The following is a 26,042-nucleotide window of genomic DNA, read 5'->3' on the forward strand; positions in this document are numbered from 1 at the left end:
TCTGACCCCCAATATGCCCTTTAAAATTATGCTTCGTCTCTGGACTCTTTATTAAGTTACACACAGCCCTTCTCCAGATTGCTGAACCCTTCTAGATGCTGAAACAAAAACCCTGGCAAAAAGTATTGCCTCCTTCCTAACAGCCCCTTTGGGGTATTTGACATTTATTACAAAGATGCTGCCTCACTCAGAGCATTGTCACCCTTCTTAAGAGAGTACTTTCAGAACTTAAAGCACTTCTTCACATATTCTCAATGATGACAACCTTTTGCCCTTTTAAAATATCTGAATGTTACCTGAAGCCTAGTCAGGTAAATAAAACACAAATTTTACTATATTATCTTTTTTGTAAAATTCCCCAGTAAATATGGAGCATCAAAGGATGTTTTTTGTTTGATACAATGACCCAGACCCTTAAACTAACAAAACTGGTTTGCTTGTATGACACAAAAATTATTTCTGAAACCTGCTCTGTGCCAGTGTTTGGGGCAATGGCAGCATCTCACCCATGATAGTACTAATCAGCCTATGTGTACCATCTATGTCAATCAAACAGACTAGAAACTTCATGAGGGCAGGGACCCTTGAAACTGTCTCACTCCCTTAGCACACAGCCTGTGTTTTATTTACAAAATTAATTAATAAAAGAATTCATTAATGAGTAAATGAGTAAATGAATGGAATGATTATGTTAACTCATTTGAAAAACTGTGATCTTTTGACTGTATCTGGCTTACTATTTCTACTGTAATTTAATTTCTTCAGTATCACATTCCATATATGTTATGCTATGCAGTCACTAAAAAGTAACAAATCCACATATAAAGGTAACAGATTTCTTTTTCTATCTTTTGCATAATTTTTAGTTACCATCCTTGAATTGTCTAAGTATACAATTACATCCTTTGTAAAAAGGATTGTTGTTTCTTTGTATTCACCATTTTCTTTTCTATACTAGTAGTTATTAATAGTACATCCACACTAAGATAAGCAACGGTGGTAAATTACATCCCTCAGTTTTGTTGCTTTCAACCTTTCCACTAAATACAGTGGCAACTCCTTTGTTGAATATACAGTGTTAATTGTGTCCTCAAATAAGTTGTTTTATTACTCTGCATTTAGAGTTTAATTAAAAAATTGATTTTAATGTTATCGAATTTCTTTTCATTGTCTTTTAAGCAAGTGATGCACTGTATCATGCTATGATGAAGTGATGTGATACAATGAGGATAATAATACCTACTATCGAGACAGCTGTGAGGATTGGAGAAAATGGACGTGCAGAGCACCTGGCAGTACAGATTACATGGTAGATGCCAGTTAAAGATTCCCATTGCCTCTCTCGGGTTCTGCTCAGCTCTAGATGACTGAGCCTGCACTTCCCCACGTGTCTTGACTCATTCTGTTCCCAGTACCTACCATTATTTAGATGTTGTATTAGGATTTCCATTTCCTGGTTTGGCATCTTTTTTCATCCCTAACACTGACTTGGCTTTTTTTCCAGACTGTGACTATTGCTCTGGCAGTTCTGAGACTCAGCTCCTCCCCTCCTCCTGTACCTACCTTTCCACCCAGTGGGTCTCCAGAGCCTCCATGTCAGCTCTGTTCTATGGTCACTTACTACCAGGGGACAACAATGGCTTCTTGTTAGACCTTTCAACTGGGTATAAACCCTTAGATTTGTCAGTAAAAAAAAAGCAACAAAACAAAACAAAAAAAGAAAGTATTGTTTATAGTAACAAATCAGACCAAAGTGTTTTTGTAAAAAATAAATAATTTCTAAAAAACAATTACAGGCAACCCCTGCAAGCACATAGCCTAACTGGAGACCATTTTCCAAGGGCCAGTTTAGATCTGAGTTAGGGGTGTTTGAAAGTTTAATTCTACATGTAAATCATCCATGGTGCTTTAGAAAACTTCTGCAGAGTCCTGTGTTCCATTAAAATATCTACAAAAATGCTGTGTTAGCAAACATAGCTAATGAATATAGTCCAGGTAAGTGTTTACCCACTATTTTTAGGTAAGATATTGGTATTTCCTTATTTCCTTTATCATCTTAGCTGTTAAGATGCTTATATAAAAGTTTGTTCACTCAGGTTTCTAATAAAATTACTTTACATCCTCCCTTCTTTTACTATTTGGAGTCTTGTCATTTTATTCTTGTGCTTTTACATAGAATAATTACTTTGGGTCTTGACTGTGTTGCTGCTTTGGATGTAATTGAAAAAGAAAAACATCAAATGTGAATCAGTATTACATACTTTAAATTATTATTATTAAACTAGAGGCCCAGTGCATGAAATTTGTGCACGGGGTAGGGGGTATCCCTCAGCCCAGCCGGCACCCTCTCCAATCTGGGACCCCTCTGGGGATGTCCGATCCCTATGGGATCAGGCCTAATCCGGCAGTTGAACAGCCCTCTCACAATCCGGGACCGCTGGCTTCTAACCACTCACCTGCCTGTCTTCCTGATTGCCCCTAACCGCTTCTGCCTGCCAGCCTGATCGCCCCCTAACCTCTCCCCTGCTGGCCTGATTGACACCTAAGTTCTCCCCTGCCTGCTTGGTTGCCCCAACTGCCCTCCCCTGCTGACCTGATCACCCCCAACTGCCCTCCCCTGCCAGCCTGATCACCCACAACTGCCCTCCCCTGCTGTGACCCACCTCCTCCACCGGGACCAGCCTCCTCCATGCCATGCAGAGCTGTGGGACCCACAGCCCTCACCACATAGAGCAGCCGCTGGGCCCTGCCTCCACTGTGCACACAGCCATCTTGTGATGGCCATCTTGTGATGACATGAGTGCATGACACCACCTAGGCTATTATTAGTATAGATCAGGGGTCCTCAAACTATGGCCCGCGGGCCACATGCAAATACAAATATTGTATTTGTTCCCGTTTTGTTGTTTTACTTCAAAATAAGATATGTGCAGTGTGCATAGGAATTTGTTCATAGTTTTTTTTAAAACTATAGTCCGGCACTCCAACAGTCTGAGGGACAGTGAACTGGCCCCCTGTTTAAAAAGTTTGAGGACCCCTGATATAGATAATTAAATATATCTATTACATTGTTTATATTCTTGAATAAATTATTTTTTTTCAAAAGCAGGATTAAGAAGTTAGCCAAAATTACTTACTACTAAGAATAAGACAGCCCTAGCCAGTTTGGTTCAGTAGATAGAGCATCAGTCTGCGGACTGAAGGGTCCTGGGTTTGATTCCAGTCAAAGTCACATACTAAGGTTTCAGGCTCGATCTAGGGGGCATGCACGAGACAGCCGATCAACGATTCTCTCTCATCATTGATGTTTCTATCGCTCTCTCTCCCTTCCTCTCTGAAATCAATTAAAATAATAATAATAATAATAATAATAATAATACAAAGAATAAGAAGTTTATATAGTTAACACTTCAGGGCTGATAAAGATAAGGCTACATACCCCTTCCAAAACTCCAGCAGAAGACTTGGTGATGCATTTACATGTCTTATGTTTGTGTAAAATTTGTAAAAGAGATTTTTGTGTCCACTTTCTCTAAAAGGAACCTTCAAATTTGTATGAGTTCCAGGACCCATGAAACTTGGATCTGCCATGTAATAGGTAATTCAAGGAGACTTTCAAATCTGCTTTAGGAACTTTAAAGAAGATATTGTGCAAAGTAAATCTTCATATGAAGTCCTGCCTGACTGCAAGGGGTGGTTAAGTTCAGTGAATTCTCAAAGACTCTTCCAGACCCTTGATATAAGACTACCTTTTCCAGGTCTTACAATCAAAAAACCTTTTGCTCTGAGACAATTTTTTAAAATATAGGCTGATATTACTTGTCTCTTATGCTCCATCTCCCATATTTTGAAAATAAACAAATAAATAAACATATATATATATATAAATAAATAACAGGTAGATAGTTTCACCAAGACAGTTTCAAGTGTCCCATCCTTTTCTTTAATAAATTTCAATGTTTCAATATTTGGCATTATACTATAAAACTTGAACCAACAAAAGCCTATAATCCATAAGGTTGTATCAGGTACCACGGCATTATGTAAATGAAACATAATACCAGGACTGTTATAATTCCAGATACCCATGCACATGAATAATGCTGAAGGTTGAATACTTTCATTTACTTGAATGCTGAAAATGATGTTATGCACAAGTGAATTTAACATAATCACAGTAACCTTTGAACCATACTCTCATTAGTTACACTTTATGCTTAGAATAATTCACATAACTCTGGTTGCCATTGTTTTTGAGATGGAGAAAGTAAAGCCTAAGAAAATTAGGTTCTAGACCAGGGATGGCTAGTAAATGGCATTAATACAACCACTCTTCTTTCCTTTCCTGTGGCAGAGATCAGCAATCAATCATTAAATTCTTTCCCTACATTTTAGGAAGGCATTATCAACAGATCTATATGGACACATAAAACAAAACCTATTCAATAAACCAGGTGTAGACCAAGACTACACGCTGGTCAGGACATAACAAAGAGGAAGGATTACCACCCTCACCACTCACCCACCGAAGTCTGTCACTACTGCTTCTTATTTTTACTGCCCTTATTTTGATATCACATCATTTCATTCTCATAAAAACTCTTCTTCAAGAAAAATAACCAATTTTTCCAGTTTACGACTAAAGCACGTTCCTTTCTTGGTGACACTGTGGGTGATGATGACTGACAATGTTGTCTTCATATTTAGCTCTTCCCATGACCTCACATGGTTGGTACAAATGTCTCCAGTTGCTCTCCTGGGACCTGGTGCTCCAGACATGGACTCTTGCTTTCTCTGGCTAGCCACACTGCTTGAAGCCATCTGTCTAAACATGGGATCCCTTAGCCCACATTCCCTCATTGCTCATGTTCTGTGTCTCCCAACTGTCTGCGGCTTTGGGCTTGGCAAACACCAGGGAAATTACACATAGTTTTACCTGTAGTCTGAATAGTATTTAGCCATAGAAAATGAAGTGTTTCATAACAAGTTATGTTTTAATCTTCTTTGGGGAGGCTTCCTTTTTATCACCTTCTGCTCTCAGGATAACAGGTGAAGACACAGAGAAAGAAATAGATTATTTTGAAGGAGGAACTAATTATACTCATGGATTGTAAGTTTATTTTCCAGCTGAAGGAAATGCTTATGGATAGTACTGGGTATTACAAAATGGTGAGCAGACAGTTGATATCCACCTTTCTCTGGTCTCCTGGAACCTTGCCAGAACACAGAATCAATAACACACCAGTGGGCTATCTGGGGACATGTTGTATAATGCTGTAAACTTTTCTTCATACCTATTAGCAAGAATTTTGAGCAATAAAAAATTTTCCCCATTTTGGTGAACTTAGGCTTGCATATAGAATAGTGGTCCCTAACTAACTCAACAAATTTGCTAACTAACTCAAAAGTAGGCAGTGGAAGGCTAGAACAACAGCTATTCCCTTCTACCACCACCACCATGCTAACACTACATAAACCCTTGGATCTGTGTACAAAGTGTTAGGAATTTGGATAAGGGATGCTGACTGGGACAAAAAGAATTGGTGTCTTCCAGATAAACTCCCTTCTCAAAAATCTTGATGTCTCCTTTTTTTCCCACTCTTCAATAGGTACAGGATAAGTATTGATTGCTAAAGATAAAAAGCACTCTGAAAATTAGGTGTAGATATTTTCACTTATTGAGCATCTAACATATATAGCAAGTAAGTACATATTTGTTCTTTATTTAACCTGTAACATAGAAATCATTACTTTGCTTTTACCAAGTGATAAAACAAAGACTTGTGGAGGTCATGTAACTTAATCTGTGTTTCAAGACTAAAATGTGGTATAGATTAATTTGAACCCAACCCTGTCCTTCTACTACATTGCCTCAACTTCTACAATTAAGTGAAAGAATGCTATCATATAGATGCACGCCTGATATTATAGGTGCACATTGTGAAGAGTAACATTCTGTTCAGGGACTTAGGACCCTCACCTAGTCCTTATGGGGAATAAAATGTGGGAGACCCCTAACATAGGAATCAAAAGCATTGTTTTCTTCTTTTATAAAAGCAGTCTCACCTGCCCAGGTCGATGATCTGGGGTATGTTTTCAGTCTTGTACAACTGCAGTCCAAATACCACCTTGATTAGATGGCTTCCGTAAAAAACTTAAGAGAAATGCCAATTCAGAAAACTCATCTGGAGAGGAAAACAGTTACTCAAACAAAAATCTGGTCTGAGCAGCCGTGATGCTATCACTTTATACAGAGGTGATGAGAGAACTTAAAATTGTGTAACTTAAAGTATGTAAGTGATAAATATTTGGTTAGTTTGTCAGCAAAACATATATATAAAAAAAGCCCCCAAACACCTTAAATAATTCTTTAGAATATAGATTTGATTATAATAATGAATATTTTGATAGTATTCATTTAAAAATACATCAACACAATAAAAGAAAGAATCATACAAATAAATTGGCAAAAAGTAATTTTATTATTGTAAATATGTGTTATCATTATAAAACTCCTGATTCAGGAAGGTCTCCTAACCACTTTGTTTTCTTTCTAATACTAGAGGAAAATAATAGCCTGTGTGTATATCTTTAGGAACCAAGGTGAGCTAAGCACAGAACTGGAAGAAAAAAAAAACAGTGCATTTCTGGGAAAGGGAAAGCACAATAAACCCATATCATTGAAAAGTGAAAGTACCTAGCTTCAAAATTTAGCTTTTCCATGCCATCATCACTAGGCAATGATTCCTTGCCCATTCCCCATTTCACATTATCAGTTTGTACTCTTTTGACTGGCAATATTTATTTTCACTTTAGTACTTGAAAAATAAAGGAACATATGCCTGCCCTGTGAGTGAACTAAATAAGGGCAGCAAAATGCACTCACTGTAATTGGTTAAGCATTTGCCAGTTCTAGACCAGTGGCAGAGCCAAAGCTTATGTCCTCAACTGTGTGGTTTACTCAAACAGCCATGTCATCGCTAATTGGGTTCACCAAAATTTTCAGTCAGTTGATTCAGCTGCAGTTGTTTAGACATGGTTTTTCCCCAGAGCAGGGACCAGCCTAGCTCTTTCTAAATGGCTGAAATGGTCAGTAGCAAAGCTACTCATTCAGACCACTCCTCTCATAAAGAAAGAGCTGTGATCACAGGCTTAAAATTATGGGTTGAATTGATACAGTTTTTCTTTTTTCCAAAGTGGAAAAACTGAATAACCTATGTTTGTTTTGCTTTTTTAGGTACAAGAGAATGTATAATACTAAGTTGATATCATAACTTTTTGAACATGTTTAGACAATAGAACAGTGATTGTCAAATGGTGTGCCACAAGACATTTTAAAAGCAATACCTGACTACTTAGTCAGGGGCACTGACCTCTTTTCCCTTAGATCAGTGGTCAGCAAACTGTGGCTTGGCAAACTGCGGCTCGCGAGCCACATGTGGCTTTTTGGCCCCTTGAGTGTGGCTCTTCCACAAAATACCGACTTCTGCGCATGGGCTACGAAGTTTCAATCACACTGTACGTGCACGCCCGCACGTGGTATTTTGTGGAAGAGCCACACTCAAGGGGCCAAAGAGCCTCATGTGGCTCGCAAGCTGTGGTTTCCCGACCACAGCCTTAGATTGTAAAATTTTAAAAAAATGACAATAGGCAACACAACAATAGCCATCCAGTATGAGTGAATCAAAATTATACCCTATTTTTTGGTCAGATAAGTAAAAATATATTTTTTGGTGTGCCACAGAATTTTAGTACTTAGTTTATGTGTGGTGCCATGAGATGAAAAAAGTTGAAAATCACTACAAAAGAAGCATTTACATGAAGAGTCTTTTTCTTACTAAAAGATTTCCCCTTAATATTGATGACTGGTAGCTGGAACTTTCTCACATTTTTTCAGCTGAATGTCTCACCCTAACATCACCAACATGTTACACATGGTTTTTCCAAATCTTCCTGCTGAAAAATCCCCAAGCCCAAGACTTGTTTCTGAGAGGCCTTACTCAGAACACTCTCTAGCTGAGCCATTTACAAGTCCACCTGATATCTTTAGGCTCTCAGGCCTCCAGGAATTGTGCAGGAAACCACAGGCTAGTATAGTCTGACCTGAGATCTCTAGCTAAGCAAACTGACCCTCAGATGAAGGGGAACAATATTCACTTGGCTTCCTCCTTTAGCAGCTCATCTACCCTTTTCCCTCTCCGCAACCTCCAACAGACTCCTCTGCTTCTGCTTTGTGAACTAGTCAGACTGTGACAATATTTGACTGAACCCTTGCAATGTGCTCATCCATTCCAGACACACAGTTCTAGCTTAGCCTCTTTATTCCCCACCAGTGCAATTCTACTATTTACTTTCTGGTCTATAATCATGAGTAAGGGTCATGAATGAAATATGCAGGACCTTGAGCCTTTGGAAAAGCACCAAAAATTAATATCACCTTAGAATGTAAGTATATAACTAATCAAGAAAATAATACCAAATAAAATTTTTAAAAATAGATATTATAGTTGATGTTTCCTTATAGTGATTATGACCTTGCTGTCCCAGAAAGAAATAATCATCTCTTCAAAGAGCAATGTGGGCTGTTTCTTTGGATGAAATATTATATACTTTTTTTGTGTTTATCTGATTATATTTTCCAGTATCTTTGATTAAAAAACAGTGGAAGAGATGTCACAGGATATAACCTGAGTTACTGACAAACAAGCAGTGTATAGAATTGCTATGTCTTCAGAGAAAATAGAAAAGGAACAAATATGTTTTGATGTTTACTAAGTACTAGGCTTAAAAGAGTAGATAGAGGCTTAAATTGATTGGGAATTATCTATTTTTGCTCCTCCCCATCCTTCACACCTTATATCCAATCCAACATTGTCAATTCTCTCCATTTTCACTGCTACCCTCTCATCCATCACTTTTCTTTCAGACTACTTTTACGGTCACTTACTGGTCTCTCCACTTCATCTTCTGTCCTTCTCCCATCTGTTGTCCACAGGTAGCTTTCTAAAGTGTACATCAAATCACATCATATGCTGTTCTGTCTGCCAGATGTTTTGTCCCCACTCTCTCTACCAAAGTACACATGACTTCTTTTCAATGTTCATGTCTTAGCTTAAATGTCACCATCCTCTCTAAGTAAGTTCTACCTATTATTCTTTTCATTGTTCAGCCTTTATTTCTTATTTGGTTGTATTCCAGTTAATTGTTTGACTTCCTCAATAGGTTATAAGCTCCACAGGGCAGAGAGCATGCTTGTTTATTCATCAGTAGGTACCTAAACTCTAGCATGTCAATTGAATATTTATTAAATGAATGAGGAAGAGGAACTTGAATTGGGTATTGATGGTAGAAAGGAGCTGGCATTTGGAAGTTAAGGTATTATAAAACACTAGAGGCCTGGTGCACAAAAATTTGTGCACTGGGGGGGGAGGGGTCCTTCAGCCCGGCCTGTGCCCTCTCGCAGTCTGGGACGCCTCAGGGAATGACTACCTGCTGGCTTATGCCCACTCCCTGGGGAATTGGGCCTAAGCTGGCAGTCAGACATTCCTCTGGCAGCCCAGGAGCTCTTGGGGGATGTCCACTTGCCAGCAGGGAGCAGGCCTAAGCTACAATTGGACATCCTTAGCACTGCTGAGGAGGCAGGAGAGGCTCCTGCCACCACCACTGTGCTGGCAGCCATCAGCCTGGCTTGTGGGTGAGCAAAGCTCCCCATGTGGGAGCGCACTGACCACCAGGAGGCAGCTCCTGCATTGAGCGTCTGCCCCCTGGTGGTCAGTGTGTGTCATAGTGACCAGTCATTCCCAGTAGTTCTGCTGTTAGGGTCAATTTGCATATTGCCCTTTTATTATATAGGATAGAGGCCTGGTGCACGGGTGGGGGCTGGCTGGTTTGCCCTGAAGGGTGTCCCGGATCAGGGTGGGGGTCCCGCTGGGGTGCCTGGCCAGCCTGGGTGAGGGGCTGAGGGTCATTTTCAGACTGGCCACACCCCCTTCAGGGTGGGGGTCCCTGCTGAAGTGACTGGCCAGCCTGGGTGAGGGGCTGACAGCTGTTTTCAGGCTTGCCACACCTCCTTCAGGGTGGGGGGTCCTGCTGGAGTACCTGGCCAGTCTGGGTGAGGGGCTGATGGCTGTTTGCAGGCTGCCCAGGCTGGTCACACCCTCACCCCATGAGGGTGTGACCAGCCTGGGTGAGGGGCTGATGGCTATTTGCAGGCTGGCCACAGCCCCTTCAGGGTGGGAGTCCCCACTGGGGTGCCTGGCCATCCTGGGTGAGGGCCTGAGGGTTGTTTTCAGGCTGGCCAAACCCCCTTCAGGGTGGGGGGTCCTGCTGGGGTGCCTGGCCAATATAGGTGAGGGGCTGATGGCTGTTTGCAGGCTGGCCAAGCCCCGCAGCCACCCAAGCTCCCAGTGGAGGCTGGCTGGAAGCTGGTATCTGGAATTTATTTATCTTCTATAATTGAAACTTTGTTGCCTTGAGCGGAGTTCCACAGCCGGCCAGGGCAGGCGGGAAGCTTGGCTTCCTCCATCGCTGGAGACAACCAAGCCTCCTGCTTGCTCCAGCTCTGTGGCCGCTGCCATCGTAGTTGGATTAATTTGCATACTCGCTCCTGATTGGCTTGTGGCTTGTGGGTGGCTTCAACGTAGCGGAGGGACTGTTAATTTGCATGTTTCTCTTTTGATATATAAGATTTTCTTTAAATATGTTATAGTCAAAATTCTTGAGAAGGGAGCTGTTGCTATTTTATTGAGCTATTGAAAAAAATTGACTATTTGGGTGGGGAGCAGAAGTGCATGACTTTGGGAAGATAATCTAAGTCTATTGTGTAACTCAAATGGAATGGGAGTTGCATGAATGGCAGTGAGCAATCTACAGCCCATCAGCAGACCCCGTTAATATACAACTGGGGAGGTGTCTCAGTTCTGCTTTCTGGTCCTCACAGGGTGGGAAGGAAACAGTTTTCTCCCAGTGAATACTGGGCTTGGAAACAGGGCATTTTAGAGAGCAATTGTCTCTGTGGTTAAATCCTTGATATTAAATCCACACTTCATGGAAAGAGATACTACTTATTTGGTGAGGATCTTCTCACTGTCAGCCCCCATCCTATTCTAAACCCTTTCCTATACCTCCTTATTACCCTTATTTAAACCAAATCACTGGTCTGGTCTGAAAGACTACAAGAATCCAGCATCTCACATCTTAAGATCTAATCCTTAATGACTGGCAGTTTTTTAGTGTTTCTTCATTTAATACTCTGGATCAGACCTTCCAGATCTTTGGGGCATGAACTTTATGTGCACTACACATTGGCATGCCCATGTCATAACACACTAGAGTGGAATGCCTAACCATTAGTCAGCCCACTGAAAGGTGTAAAGAATTTAGGTTATTGCTGGGTATGCCTACAATTTCCTACAGGTGAGCAATTCATACAATACTGTACTTAAAATTCCAATACCATTGTGTTCAGAAGTTTAGTAAACCTTTTGGGATCTAAGCCGACATAACTCTCTCATACCTGCCCTTTCATATCAAAAGGATAAAGGCCAACACTGTCCTTCTATAGTCTTAGTGTTAGCTTTTCTTTTCCTGGGTCAGGGACTTTCTCTTGGCCTAAGAAGCTGAACCCAACACCATCACCCCAATCTCACCCAACATCTGTACCAAGTGCCTTGGATGTGAGATAACATTTAATTAAATCAGTAAAAACTTGGCTGTGATCTGAAACACGTATGAATACAAGGATTGTGTCTCATCCACCTGGATATTATAGGATTAATGTGTTGAAATAAGAAGGGAGATCCTGTGACAAAGATCAGATAAACCATAAACACCACAATTTATTCCTCCCTGGGGATGTTTAATAGACCAGACCAATTATTCTGTTGCTCTGGTGTTTTAATTCCATGTCAGTAACAGAGGCAGAGAATTAAATGGGTTTTTGGTGACACCTCAAGTCCCTAGCTAGTTCCCTACATCTAACTCCATTTTCTAGTAAATGGCTGGTTTATATATCACCACAGTTGCCAGGAGCTACTTTTTTCATGTCATTTCATGATTATAGGTACTTGCATTCTGTAGAGCTTTCCAAATGTGTGTTGTTGTTGTTGTTGTTGTTGTTGTTGTTGTTGTTTTCAGATAGTTGTAAATCCATTATAGAATAGCCCTGTCAAGGGTATAAAAAATACCTCTTTGAATGTATAGAATATCATCTTTTAGGTGTGAAATGTTTAATAGTATGTGTAATAGTATGCATTTGAGGGCACATGCTTTTGAAAATTGATCATGGAATTCTCTCTGGGACTTGTCAATCTAGCTTATAAGAGGTCCAACTTGATGCCACCTATGTAGGGCTTACAGTAACTGACCAGAGAGGGTGGACACTAGGCAACAGCAAGGCCCACTACACCTGGCCTACTTCTCTCAGACTACCACCATACTGTCCTTCACCAAATATTTTTTGTGTCAGTCTGCTCCCAATGACCTCACACATATGGCACTTTCCCACTTATCTTCTTCTCTTATATTATTTCATCTTCAAAATTGTCCATTTGCTAACATCTACACTAATAAAAGACAAAGATGCTAATTGACTGTACCTTCGCTATGCCCCAAGCCACACCCACCAGCCGATCAGAGTGACTATATGCAAATTAACCCAACCAGTGTGCTCCCAGAGTGGGAGCTCTGCTCAGCCACAAGCCAGGCTGATGGCTGCCAGCACAGTGGTGGTGGCAGGAGCCTCTCCTGCCTCCTCAGCAGTGCTAAGGATGTCCAATTGTAGTTTAGGCCTGCTCCCTGTTGGCAAGTAGACATCCCCCGAGGGCTCCCAGGCTGCCAGAGGGATGTCTGACTGCCAGCTTAGGCCCAATCCCCTGATAATGTTGTATACCCAATATCTCATGTTTCTCCATTCTTTCTCAGTTTTTCCCTAGTCTTATTCATAACTCCATCTGAAGACTATGTGGGGAGGGATTATCTATTCTTCTGCTCTCATCTTGGTAAGATGGACCTATGCGCTTCTTGAAATTTTATGTAAACTAAAAATACCACATGCAAAACTGTTTTGAGAAAAGCAGCAAATCATATAATATAGTGATTTCTAAACCTCGTTGATAATAAATCACTTGGAAAGTTTTTAAAGGAGGGGATTCCTGGCCTTTATTCTATCAAATTCTAATCACTTGTGTTAGAGATGGAGGTCAAGGAACCTGTATTCTTACAATTTCCTCAAATAATTCTGATGACCAGATGGGTTTGGAATCCAACCAAAGGTATTATTATATTTCTACAATAGTAAGTATGCCTTTCTGAGTTTTTTTGTTTTGTTTTGTTTTTAAACTTCCTATTTTCAGATGATCATAGATTAACTTGCAGTTGTAAGAAATAGAGATTACATTTACCTTTTACCTAGTTTCCCTTAATAAAAAATAACATCTCACAAAACCACAGCTCAAGTATCAAAACCAGGATATTAACATTGATACAATTCACTTGTTCAAATTTGTCCAGTTTGATTTATGCTCACGTGTGTGTGTGTGTGTGTGTGTGTGTAGGTTTGTGTACACACCACCACAATCAAGATACAGAGCAGTTTCAACACCACATGGGGCCCTTATGTTGCCCTTTTATAGCTACACCTACCCATTCTCCCTCACCCTGGCAACCACTACTCTGTTCTCCAGTTCTATAATGATGAGAATTCAAAGATATTATATAAATTGAATCAAGCAGTCTAGGTGACAGACTGAAAAATGGCCTCCCAAAGATGTTCACATCCTAATCCCTTGAACATGTAAACACATTACCTTACATAGTAGAAGATAATTTACAGATTTGATTATGCTAAGGATCTTGATATAATCTCCTGATTATCTGGATGGGGCCAATCTATAATCCCATCTAATAATAGACAAACATGGTAATTGACCGTATCTTCACTACGCCTCCATCGGCTAATCAACATAATATGCAAATTAACCCAAACAAGATGGCGGCCAGCAGCCACACAGCTGAAGCGAGCAGGAGGCTTGCTTTCTCCAGTGATGGAGGAAGCCAAGGTTCCCCACCTGCCACGGCCTGGCTCTAAGCTCCAAAAGCAACAAAGTTTCAATTATAGAAGCTAAACAAACCCCAGATACCTGCTTTCAGCAGGCCGCGGCCTCAGAGCTGGAGTGAGTAGGAGCCAGCTCTCAGCTCCAGTGATGGCAACAAAGTTTCAATTATAGAAGGTAAATAAATCCCAGAATAAAAAAAAAAAAAAAAGGAGAGGCTGGGAGCTTCAGTTGCCAGCCAGCCTGAAAATGCCCCTCAGCCCCTCATCCAGGCTGGCCAGGCAACCCAGGGGGGACCCCCACCCTGAAGGGGGCGTGACCAGCTGCAAAGAGCCATCAGCCTCTCACCCAGGCTGGCCAGGCACCCCAGCGGGACCCCCAACCTGATCCGGGACACCCTTCAGGGCAAACCAGCCAGCCCCCACCCATGCACCAGGCCTCTATCCTATATAATAAAAGGGCAATATGCAAATTGACCCTAACAGCAGAAAGACTGGGAATGACTGGTCACTATGACACACACTGACCACCAGGGGGCAGACACTCAATGCAGGAGCTGCCTCCTGGTGGTCAGTGCGCTCCCACAGGGGGAGCTCTGCTCACCCACAAGCCAGGCTGATGGCTGCCAGTACAGCAGTGGTAGTGGGAGCCTCTCCTGCCTCCTCAGCAGCGCTAAGGATGTCCGACTGCAGCTTAGGTCTGCTTCCCACTGGCAAGTGGACATCCCCTGAGGACTGCCGGTCTGCCAGAGGGATGTCTGATTGCCAGCTGAGGGACACCCCCCCCCCCAAGTGCAGAAATTTTTGTGCACCGGTCCTCTAGTAATCTATAATAATAAAAGCATAATATGCTAATTAGACCAGGGGCCAAGGCAGAGGTGGTTAGGGGTGATCAGGCAGGCAGGTGAGCAGTTAGGGGCATCAGGCAAGCAAACAGAGTGGTTAGGGGTGATCAGGCAGGTAGGCAGAGTGGTTAGGAGTGATCAGGCAGGCAGGCAGGCAAGCAGTTAGGAGCCAGCAGTCCCGGAGTGCAAGAGGGATGTCTGACTCTCAGATGATTAGTGACTTCGAGCATGTTTTCATATGTCTCTTGGCTTCCTGAATGTCCTCTTTTGAGAGGTGTCTATTTAGGTCCTTTGCCCATTTTTTTATTGGATTGTTTATCTTCCTTTTGTTAAGTTGTATGAGTTCCCTATAAATGTTGGAGATTAAACCCTTATTGGTGGTTAACATTGGCAAATATGTTCTCCCATGCAGTGGGCTTTCTTGTTGTTTTGTTGATGATTTCTTTTGCTGTGCAGAAGCTTTTTATTTTGATGTAGTCCCATTTGTTTATTTTCTCTTTAGTTTCCAATGCCCTAGGAGCTGTATTGGTGAAGAAATTGCTTTAGCATATGTCTGAGATTTTGTTGCCTTTGGATTCTTCTAGTATTTTTATGGTTTCCCATCTTACATTTAAGTCCTTTATCCATTTTGAGTTTATTTTCCTGTATGGTGTAAGTTGGTGGTCTAGTTTCATTTTTTTGCATGTATCTGTCCAATTTTCCAAACACCATTTATTGAAGAGATTATCTTGACTCCATTGTATGTTCTTGCCTCCTTTGTCAAATATTAATTGAGCATTTGGTTCGGGCCGATTTCTGGGCTCTCTATTCTATTCCATTGATATCTATATGTCTGTTCTTCTGCCAGTACCAGGCAGTTTTGAGAACAGCAGCTTTGTAATACAGCTAGATATGTGGTATTGAGATCCCACCTACTTTGTTCTTTCTCAGGATCGCTGCAGCTATTCGGGGTCTTTTTTTATTCCAGATGAATTTTTGGAGAGTTCGTTCTAGGTCTGTGAAATATGCCGTTGGTATTTTAATGGGAAGTGCATTGAATTTATAGATTGCTTTGGGTAGTATGGACATTTTAATGATGTTGATTCTACCAATCCAAGAACATGGTATGTTCTTCCATCTGCTTATGTCTTTCTCTATCTCATTTTTCAATGTCCTATAGTTTCCTGAGTAGAGGTCTTTTACCTCTTTAGTTAAGTTTATTCCTAGGTATCTTAATTTTTTTGGTGCGATGGTAAATGGGATTGTTTTTTTAGTCTCTCTTTCTGTAAGTTCACTATTGGTGTATAGAAATGCCATAGATTTCTTGGGGTTAATTTTGTATCCTGCTACATTGTCAAATTCATTTATTAAGTCTAATAGTTTTTTGATGGAGTCTTTAGGGTTTTTTATGTATAATATCATGTCATCTGTGAATAAGGACAGTTTTACTTCTTCTTTTCCAATTTTAATGTCTTTTATTTCTTCTTCTTGTCTAATTGCAATGGCTAATACTTCCAGTAATATGTCAAACAGGAGTGGTGAGAGTAGGCATCCCTGTCTTGTTCCTGTACTTAGGGGAAATGGTGTTAGTTTTTGTCCATTGAGTATGATGTTAGCTGTGGGTTTGTCATATATGGGCTTTATTATGTTGAGGTGTGATCCTTCTATTCCCACCTTGCTGAGAGTTTTTATCAAGAAAGAGTGTTGGATTTTGTCAAATGCTTTTTCTGCATCAATTGATATGACTATGTGGTTTTTTTCTTTCAATTTGTTTATGTGATGTATCACGTTTATTGATTTGCGGATATTGTACCATCCTTGCATCCCTGGGATAAATCCTACTTGGTCATGGTGTATGATCTTTCTGATGTACTGCTGGATCTGATTTGCTAAGATTTTGTTGAGGATTTTGGCATCTATGTTCATGAGGGATATTGGCCTATAATTCTCTTTCATTGTGTTGTCTTTACCTGGTTTTGGTATTAGGGTGATGCTGGCTTCAGAGAATGAGCTTAGAAGTGTTCCTTCTTCTTGAATTCTTTGTAGTAGTCTGAGGAGGATAGGTTTTAGTTCTTCCTTGAATGTTTGGTAAAACTCCCCTGTGAAGCCATCCGGTCCTGGGCTTTTGTTTACTGGAAGCTTTTTGATGACTGCTTCAATTTCTTCCATAGTAATTGGCCTATTGAGATTTTTAGATTCTTCTTGATTGAGTTTTGGAATGTTGTATTTTTCTAGGAATATATCCATTTCCTCCAGGTTGTCTAGTTTGTTGGAGTAGAGTTGTCCATAGTATTGTTTAACAGTCATTTGTATTTCTGTGGGGTCTGTTGTTATTTCGCCTCTATCATTTCTGATTTTGTTTATTTGGGTCCTCTCTCTTTGCTTCTTGGTGAGCCTGGCTAGAGGTTCATCAATCTTGTTTATCTTTTCAAAGAACCAGCTCTTGGTTTCATTGATTTTCTGTATTGTTTTTTTGGTCTCTATGTCATTTATTTCTGCTCTAATCTTTATTATCTCCTTCCTTCTGCTCACTCTGGGTGGGGATTTTCTTCATAGACAATTATGTCATCTGTAAGTGTGAACTTTTGATGACCTTTCTAAGCAAATCAGAAAATCATAATTGGAAATTTAAAGGATTTTCTGCTAAAGAGTGCTGTCATGTCATGATTTTGAAAGACAAATAAATGTTCTATGAAAGCAGAGGGGTAGTGTTTAAAAAGAGCACTTGTCTCTTTTCACATATATGCAAAAATCTGTCAGTTCCACAACACAATTATTTTTCTGTGTTGAGCTGGTAACTATGTCACATGATAAAAAGTGGGTTGGCTTTGATTCCCATAATTGAAGCTGGACCCATCAAGCATGATTTATACTGTCCTCTGTTTTGTGAATAATGAAGCATGGGTCAACTGTGAAATTAGCCCTTCACTCTGCACAGGCTTTAAGACTTCTCCACGTGCAAGGGCATCTTCTACTATCCAAGAGGTCCCAGAGTATCAAAGTCTATCTATGTTCAGCTAAGTAGGAGACAAACTTATTCTAACTTTAGGGCTGACAGCAGAGAGCTAAGTATATGTCCTAAGAGTCACATCAAAAACAGAAACAAAACTCCTGACATTTGGTCTGCAAATTTAACCACTAGACCACATTTCCTCCTTTTAATTTCCATTATCCTTCACATAATTACATAAATGCTTCACTGTGTTTATGACGCATGGCTTGGATTAAAGAGCTGAATGTGAAATATTCTGTCTGAGAAGGCACTTACTTTGAACAATTGTTTTAGTTGGATTGAAAGGTTATCTTATGCACTTTGAATCCAAGTAGGTTCATATATTAGTAAGGCTTCAGACCTGTATCCCAGAACCTAATGGCAGGAATTTCACAAGTCCAGAGGAAGGCACTAGAACTAGGATTTAGAAATCTTGTTTAGGATTTGGAAATCTTCTCAGAACTCCCTCTAATTCTCATCTCTTCTCCCAAGACCTCTCTCTCTCTCTCTCTCTTCTCGTGCGCTCGTGCGTGTGTGTGTGTGTGTGTGTGTGTGTGTGTGTGTGTTCTTCTGCTCTGGAATACATGCAATGAGAACTGTCGCCCCAGAAATATACCCATTACAGGCCCACTACTCTCTGGAAAGAGATTTTGAATGGTCCTGTTTTATTAGAGGTTTACCCTAAGACCAAAAAGTAAGGCCAGAGGAGTGGGAACTTATTCTACCAGAAGACTCTGAAAAACTATTAAAGGGCAAGCTGGGGAAAAATTCAATAAGTTTTGCACAGAATAAATGGTTGCGTATTACTACTTCTTTCTATTATATGCTCAGAGTTTAAAATCCCCTATCTATCAAGTCACTTTGTTTATGAGACATCAAGTTTGAATTTTCCATGCTGTCAGATCTTTCACACCTAGATTCACAACCTAGAAGACTGGTCACCGTTTTATTTCTGTACTAAAATTGCAACACTTGAAAAATCAGAATATTAGGATTTTAAGCAACTTGGCTCAGGAAGTACAGACAAATTTAGCAACCTGATAAAACTTTGACACCTAAGAGGAGTGAAAGACTAATTGACAATTATCATAAACCAGGGTTTTTTAAGTCATATACATATGTGTATATATATGTTTTTATTGATTTTTTAGAGAGAGAGGAAGGGAGAGGGATAGAGAGATGGAAACATCAATGAGAGAGAAACATCAATAGGCACCCTGAATTCCCCTCACTGGGGATGTAGCCCACAACTCAAGTATGTGTCCTGACCTGGAATTGAACCAGGGACCTGGTTCATGAATTGATATTCAACCACTGAGCCGCTCCAGCTGGGCTAAGTCCTTTTTCAAGACTGTGTGGCCTAAAGTAAATCATTTAACCTTTCTAGTTCTTCATTTCTTTATTTATGAAATGGAAAAATAAGATCTATCTAGTTTGTCTTCTAGTATTTTCATAAACATCAAATGAGTTAGTTCATGTGAAAAATGCTTTATAAACCATAGAGCACTACAGAAATATAAGATACTACAATCATGCTTGTCTTGGGATTAATGTTACTGAAAATAAAACTAATAACCCTACAAAGTATTTTGTGTTTATTTTAATATAAGGAGAAAAAATTTATATAAATGTCCATATTTCTTTTTATAAGACCCTTTGCAGGTTATTTGTCATCACTTTATTGGAAGCAAAAATGAGGACTGAATAAAATTACTTGCCAAATTACACCTAAATAGTCATGGAACAAGACCTACTGCTAATATCTGATATTATAGAAACCAGTTTCAAAATCCTAGCCCAGGTTGTAATCCTTTTTATATTACAGAAGAAAGGAGTTTTGAGCTTTAAAAATTCCCAGGAAATGACCCATGAGCCAATGCTTCTGAAAGAAACAGGGAGTTGAGGAATAGCTCACTGAATTTCATTGTTCACCTTCTCTTGTTTTCTCCTGACAAATGGAAAATGCCACTAAACTTAGTTTGTGGCCTCCCTCTACTGATTCCGCGATCCCTATAGCTCTTCATGCTCCCAGAAACTATGCAAAAGACTGCAGCTTCTGGGATGTAACTACATGCTCCAAAGTCAAAATGCCCTTTGGTGTATTCATCTCCCTTCCAATTGGTTCAAAGATTCCTGAGTGGCATGAAACAACAGTGTACTTGCCTAATATCTAAATTTTCTGGAGTGAGGAATTTGATTTCTGAACATAAGAGAATGATTTTGCTCTGTTCTCTTTTCACAGATAACCAGAATCATACCACAGTTTGACAAATACACCCCCACCCCCTGAAATCTACTATTCTCACACAACTAAAATGTGAGACTAGCTTCAGCTCCCAGCCAGGGATAGTATGACTGAAAATCAAAAAGGATTTTCCTGTGGATTGGCTCCATCATGCTTGTCCTCAATCATGGTGAGCAGCCCTTGTTAATTTTTTCTGTTTAATAACTTAAATAGCTCTGAGAAAGTATGAAACTAGAAAACCAAAAGCCATTTCATGGCAATGGTGTCATTAAAAGCATTTATTTGTTTATTAGGGTGCATCCTACAACGAAAATGCCCAAAGAATCTGTCTGTGTCCATTTATTATCAACATAGGTATTCCAAATTTATTCTACTATGTTGGTTTAATTGGAACTTTATTGAGAAATGCAGGTGTCCAATGAGACAGCATTGAAAATCTTGTTAAATCACCCAAATAACATATGGCTTTTTTTCTAGGAAGATCATACGTAATTTGTATGCCGTTTGTTTTCCAAGGGTAGGGTTTTAGGTATTAAACTGAAATCTAAAGTAAGGTACATTGATTTACAGGAAATTGTTCCTTTACACACAAATTCATCATTTACAAATACTATTTCATGGGGCCAGATGGAAGGAAGGCTTATGTTTTTTAGACAACTATGTCATCAACCATGTTAGTGTCTGTTTATAAACATTTCTTCCCAATTTGAGGATCCAAAGTTCACAAAAATATTTGTTTTAAATTATTTCAAATAAGCAGCATAAAATTTAGCCTTATGGCTCACTTCCAGGGAAAATTGTATTCATTTATATTTCATAGAAAAACACAAGGGCAGGGTGAGGGTGGTTAGGAAATCAAGGGAGTACCAATTATGAAGTTAACACCATTTTCCTAGGAAATGATATTGGTTCTTTTTTTTCTCAAACTAAGAAAATATGATGTGCCCCATCTCCTTTAATGTGAGAACTTTGAAAAATCCCCCAGAATTTTCCATTTGCTGCTCTGAGCTTATAGACAGCTCTTTTATTGAATAGTATATTAATTTGTAGACCTTAAAATGGTTATATGTCATAGAAGATATTAGCCTTTGGTGAAAGGTACTAAGATATGTCCAAAAACTACTTTTTCAGGGCCCACTGCCTAACGTCTTGATTTAAGAGTGATTCATCCCTGAGGAGAATTGAAACATGAGTGCTGCCAGTTGTTTAGGCAGGGCTCCCTCCACTTACCCCACTTCCCGCCTCTCTTTTTCACTTTCATCTGAGATAAGACTGCCATCAAGCCAGGGCATTTTCTATGTCTAATTCATCTATCCCAAAGCCTTATTGCTAGGAAAATTTTCTTCTTTTTGGAAAAGGGTTCAAAGAAAGAAAATGTGTTGAGGACACAGAGATCTGGGAGAATTTTGCCCATCTTCACAGGACTGTCTACCTGCTGTGCCTACTTAGGAATGTGATGTTATCAGTGTAGAAAAGGCACAGGGGCAGGAAGTGTGTGGGACTATTACTTTCTGCTGAACCTTTTCTCTTGAGTTTCAAAGAAAAACATTCAGTATCCAGTACATGTGTAGTTCAAACAAGCCTTATGCCTTCCTGGAAGCCACAAATTATTCAAGTGCGACTGAGAAACACCCCGGTTTTGAAATTCCGTGGAAGATGATCATGCTATGAAAGGCATTTTCTGATATCTAACCAGGATGCTAGTGACTTCGATTTCATGTGCCTTTGCCTTGGCTATCTAATCATATGCTGAAATGAAAAAAACGGGTGTGTCAACTGTCAGCCTTGATCCTGAAAGCTTATTTTTCATTCATATTGCCTGAAAAATAAGATTTGATCTGGGTTGGTTTCCAAATCTGTACTTTATTATGCTTTGCTCCCCTGTACATATCTCAGCATTGGGGATTTGGGCACTATCATTGGCAGAGGAAGGCAGCATCGGTCCCTTTGCTCTGTTTGGCACAGTCTACTTTTGCACAGTCTGCTGCCAACTCTACTAGAGAGCCATCCGCCCCTAACCTATCCTGCTTAATTTCCCCCAATGCAATCATTTTCCCTCCATGTCTGTGGCTTCAGCCAGAGAGAATAAACATCTGCTTTGTTCTGCTTTTCATTGCAGACAAATTAGATGGTTCTGATCCATGACTCATTTTGTTTTACTTGGTCCTCCTCAGAATCTCCAAGACCAAAAGCAACCAGATAACCAATTTGTCTATTTAATTCAAGCAATCTATTTTTTGGGGGAAGGAGGACTGAAGGCTTTTTTGTTTGTTTTAGTTTATTTTTGTTTGCTTTTTTACTCTAAACAAATTAAGTTTGTGTGTGTGTGTGTGTGCACGCGCGTGCACACGATTTTATGCTGAATTTGCATATATCCTATATATTCCACTTCCTTTATCTTTTTTGCTTCTTTTCCTCTTATCTGATTCTGTTGCCTTCTGTTTGCAGACTGACATAAATTTTTTCTTTTGTTTCTCTCAATTACCATTGCCACCTACAATCATAGCTGTTTCCTCATCTTGTAAATTTTATAATTTATAAACTTACTGCCACCCCTCAAGGTCCTCAGTGAGTGCCTGGCATTGATCTACAGACTCCATTTTGACCATATCTCACCTCTGAAGGATATCATGCCCCTTGGGCTCTTCTTTCAGTTTTCCCTTGCCTTTCTTTTTTATATTTTCCTTGTTTCTTTAGGGACAGGACACTGTAGATCTGGGGTTTTGCATTCTTTCTTTCAAGCATCATGAACTTTAATTCTCCACCTAACTGATCTTAACTGTGGCCTCAGATTACTCCATTTATTCCTTCCAAGCCTGTTTTAGACATTATGCTACAAAAACACCCTAGGAGGTAAATTAGTATCCGTTTATTTTATTTTACAGATGGGGAGTCGGAAAGTGGAGGGAGATTGGGTATAAAGCACCAAACTAGAGGTAAGTAGTGACTCAAACTCCTAGTCCTTGTTTAGTTGCTTCCAGGGAGTCAGCTCCCTTCCTTCAATGTTCCAAGTTTTCCATGGAGCCCCAGTGACTAACAATACAGAGAGTGGCTCACAATGTCTGGTTGCATTCTTGACGGGAACCTTCCCTTTGTAGACCAGGTTTTTCTACCTTTCTCCCCAGAAGCTTCTGCATTCCAAAGCCCTGGCAGCCTCTCCTTCAATGCACACTATTGTGCTGGAGCCCCATTTGGGCTCAGATAAAATTTTAACTGGTTTTGGGTGGTTACTGTTTCATGATCCCTAACCTCCTTCCTTTTATCCCAGATCCCCAAGAGCCAAGAAAGGATACGGTCACTTATGAATGCTATTTCTTTAACCTTCCTGCCAATTAAACACATAAAGTTTGTTTCAGGTCATAACAGAAATTTTTAATTGCAGTGAATAGCCACAGCTCATGAACAGTTACAAGAACCTGCTAGAATTTTCCTCAGAAATTAATGTACTTAGCTGTGACATGTTGATTAAGATAATAAGCTGTGTGGAACCTAAGAAATAAAATACCTACTAAGAAGAGCTCCTGGTGGCTAACTGGGATCAATTAAAAAATAAAATAGAGCATAGCAGTCATTTCTACACAGGGACCTTTCACATAAACTGCATTTCAGGGAGAAGTCTGCACTGAACAACCTGCCTTCTGCACTGAACTGCCTGTCTGTACTGTGTTCCTGCCCTCTGAGCCAGCCCTTATAAAGGGGTTCCTAGAATCCTATTTCAACCAATGGGACTAAGACTTTCCCTTTCCAATTAGAGCTGTGCAGCTATATTTCTATCAGTTTCTTCACTAATCAAAGCAGTTCTACTGTGACCAATCAGGATAGTGCTTTTTGGACCAATAAAACTGTGAGGATTTGGAGACTTCATTTGCATGAAAATGGGCTAGTCAGACACCAGGGGCAGGGATTTCTGTCTGTCTCTGTCTAAAACGGCTTCCCTCTGGCTGGGACATTGCACTTACTCTTCCACCAAAGACTGAAGACTGTGTTTCTCACTGCAGCTAAAACACCAAAGACATCTCCCTGGAGCCAACTGGCACAGGGCAGGAAGACCTGGAGCAGGTGGGGTAGAGCAGAGCAGAGCTGTCTGGCCTGAGAGGCACTTCACCCCAGGGCCTCCTCACAGCATGCAGTATCACAACTGAGCTGTTTGCACTGAATAAAATGTTTCCTTCTTTACTGCACCCCAAATTGGGAGTTCCTGTTGGCATAACATTGGTGCCAATGACAATCAGGTGACAGCTACAAGATGAAAATAATAGAATGGATGCCTTTCCTTTCTCTCCAAATATGAAGCAAAAGAAAAGCAAAATGAAAAAGAAAAGGTGGAGTTTGGCCACGTCCCTGGCCACGTCGCCCGCTCTCGCCATCTTCGCAGCTTCCTCCCAGGGGCCCCTGGTGCCGCCGGGAGCATCTTCTTGCTGACCTGAACCTGTCCCACCTAGCCATCCTCATCCTGCTGCTGAAGAGCTGGAAGACATGCTCCTACACCGGTATTTCCAGAAAAAGCCAGCTTCTCTTTGCACTGGTTTTCACAACTCCATACCTGGATCTTTTTACTTCATTTATTTCATTATACACTTGGTGGCCAGATTATTATGACCACCCCATCAGTACAATGAAGTGAATTAGTTATGCAAATAATAATAAAACCTTGAGAGTATTTGCTTAGGAAGTTTTCAATGTTCAGTATTTTTGGAAGTGTCAATGAAGTACTGATTGAGGTGGTCATAATAATCTGTCCACTCAGTGTATAATACATCTAAGAAGCGTATCTACATTGCCTGCTCCTACGCAACAGTGTACCTGATCTACATGAAGTTTAAGGCAACTTATGATGGAAACCATGATACCTTCTGAGTGGAGTTTCTGGTGGTCCCTGTGGGAGGACCGCTCATTTCTAGTCAATTGTGATTTTTCTCCTCTTGAGATTCTGTGGACCTTCTCCATCTACCAGGAATCGATGGCTATCCTTCTGCAGCTCTTCATGATCAGCAAGACTGGGGAGGTGAAGACCATCACCACCCACTACCTGTTGTTCCTGGGCCTCTACCAGGGGCTCTACCTCGTCAACTGTGCCTGGCACTTCTACTTTGAGGGCTTCTTTGGCCTCATCGCTGTGGTGGTAGCATTGTCCAGACCATCCTCTACTGGGACTTCTTCTACTTGTACATCACACAAGTACTCAAGGAAAAGAAGCTCAGTCTGCCAGGGTAAGTGCCACAGACCATCACCAGCACCTGTCCTTTGGGGTGCTTGGACAGAATTCTTACCACAGCAGAGGCACAAGATGCTCCAAGTGGAAAATCAGAAACTTAACTCTTGTTGCAGATAGTCATCAGCGGCTCTGTAGCTTACATTAAACATTTATGATGTTGATTGGTGGCTTACATTAAACTTTTATGATGTTTATACACCATACTACTCATCCAAAAAAGATATATTGCATGTGTATATGCATATGTAAATCAACAGCCTGAAAAAATATATATGTAATCAACAGATCAAAATTAATTAAAATGAGGCATAAATTGATTAAACTTTACACAAAAATATTGCTTCCCAAATGTCATTTAAAATACATGTATATGTATTAAAATATATACATATGTGTATAATATATATACCATATATACCACATATGCACACATATATATTTACTATATATAATATACATATACTATATATAGTAAAATACATTAATGTTCATGTGCATGTCTATCCTTTTCTCATCTAATTTTTGTCAATTTCTTCTTTCTTTACAATTGACCTTCTCTTATCCAGTAAAAGATCCTGTTGAGACAGCAGCTGAGTTGTAGGGGGAAAACTTTCAGTTCAGCACCAGTGGTCTACCCTATTACTCTGCCCATAATGAGACACGGTGACCTTAGTACATCTCCTTAACCCTCCTTGCCTCATTTCTATGGACAAAAG

General features: G+C 40.2%; 1 pseudogene; it reads left to right on the top strand.

Moving 5' to 3' along the window:
- Positions 1–17,226: 17,226 nt before the first annotated feature.
- LOC139006249 (ER lumen protein-retaining receptor 2 pseudogene) lies at positions 17,227–25,325 on the top strand (annotated as a pseudogene).
- Positions 25,326–26,042: the final 717 nt, after the last annotated feature.

This window comes from Myotis yumanensis, unplaced genomic scaffold (genome assembly GCF_028538775.1).
Source record: "Myotis yumanensis isolate MYYU_CA2020_CCGP unplaced genomic scaffold, mMyoYum1.0.hap1 SCAF_3, whole genome shotgun sequence".
Taxonomy (NCBI): domain Eukaryota; kingdom Metazoa; phylum Chordata; class Mammalia; order Chiroptera; family Vespertilionidae; genus Myotis; species Myotis yumanensis.